This window comes from Mandrillus leucophaeus, unplaced genomic scaffold (assembly GCF_000951045.1).
Source record: "Mandrillus leucophaeus isolate KB7577 unplaced genomic scaffold, Mleu.le_1.0 Scaffold45, whole genome shotgun sequence".
Lineage (NCBI taxonomy): Eukaryota > Metazoa > Chordata > Mammalia > Primates > Cercopithecidae > Mandrillus > Mandrillus leucophaeus.
The window spans coordinates 2,939,918-2,941,589 of NW_012104809.1; positions in this window are offsets into that span (position 1 = coordinate 2,939,918).

Here is a 1,672-nt window from a genome sequence, read left to right on the forward strand (position 1 = left end):
AATACTTCTCATAATAAAAGCTACCATATTTTGGATTGGATGTTATATGTTAGTCATTTTACAAATAAGATCATTCAATTTCCGTAAAAAAATCTTTGTTTATTTTTTCCAGATACAAAATTGTGTCAACAGAAAGAACCAAACTCTAAAATATTTGAAGAGATTTATTCTGAGCCAAATATGAGTGACCATGGCCCAAGGCACAGACTCAAGAAGCCATAAGAATATGTGCCCAAGGTGGTCAGGCTGCAGTGTGGTTTCACACACTTTAGGGAGACACAGGACGTCAATCAATACACGCAAGTTATACATCAGTTTGGGAGTGGGGTGGCAGTTTGGGAAGGTTTCTAGGTTATAGGTGGGTTCAAAGATTTTCTGATTGGCAACTGGTTGAAAGAGAGCAATTATCACTTAAAGACCAGGAATCAATGAAAAGGAGTGTCTGGGTTAAGACAAGGAGTTGTGGAGACCAAGGTTCTTATTATACAGATTAAGCCTCCAGGTGGCAGGCCTCAGAGAGAATAGGTTATACATGATTCTTATCAGACTTAAAAAAGTATCAGACTCTTAGTTAATTCTCCTCCTGGGTCACGGAAAAGACCTGGAAGAGGAAAAGGATTCTGTGCAGAATGTGCATTTTCCCTATAAGAGACAGTTTTGCAAGACCATTTCAAAATATGTCAGATAAATATATTTTCATATAAAATATTTCCATGTTTTTTCAGGGCCTGCTATCTGTCATGCTGATATTTTTTTTTGATACAAAGACTCCATTGTCAGTTTTAAGGTCTCTGTTTTAATGTTTGTTAATGCTGGTCAGTTGTGCCTGCATTCCAGAGGGAGGAGGTGATAATGAGGCACGTTGAGGGGGTGGGGGGGCAGGGGGGGGAAATCTATTCCCACAGGGCCTGAACTAGCTTTTCAGGTTATCTTTGAAATGCTCTTGGCCAAAGAGGGGTCCATTCAGTAGGTTTGGGGGCTTAGAATTTTATTTTTTGGTTTATCATTGTGTTTTAGGCCATTCTTGCGTTGTTATAAAGAAATACCTGAGGCTGGGTAATTTATAAAGAAAAGAGATTTAATTGGCTCATGGTTCTTCAGGCTGTACAGGAAGCATAATGCCAACATCCGCTCAGCCTCTGCGGAGGCTTCGGGAAGTTTATAATGCTGAAAGGTGGAAAAGGTACAGGCAGGTCACATGGCAAAAACAGGAGCAAGAGAGCGAGGAGGGTGAGTTGTCATACAATTTTAAACAACCAGATCTCATGAGAACTCACTATCATGAGAATAGCACCAAGGGAATGGTGCTAAACTGTGAGAAATCCACCCCCTTAATCCAATCACCTCCCACCAGGCCTCCAACACTGGGGACTACAACTCAACATGTGATTTGGGTAGGGACACATATCCTTACTATACTAAATTGTATATATAAAAAAATACAGACCAAAAAATGTAACCATGGCAGACTGTCTGATTTCAGTCCCTCACCAATATCCTCCACATGTGCCAGGTATTCTCAATATACATTGGTTACCATGACTGTCAAATTCATTATTTCCTTCTCTTTAAAATGTCCCAGCACATGGTGCCCCATGTCTGAAACATCATTACAAATATCCTTCCTATATTTCCACCATCTAAGAATATTTCTCCTAATAGACTAACACCA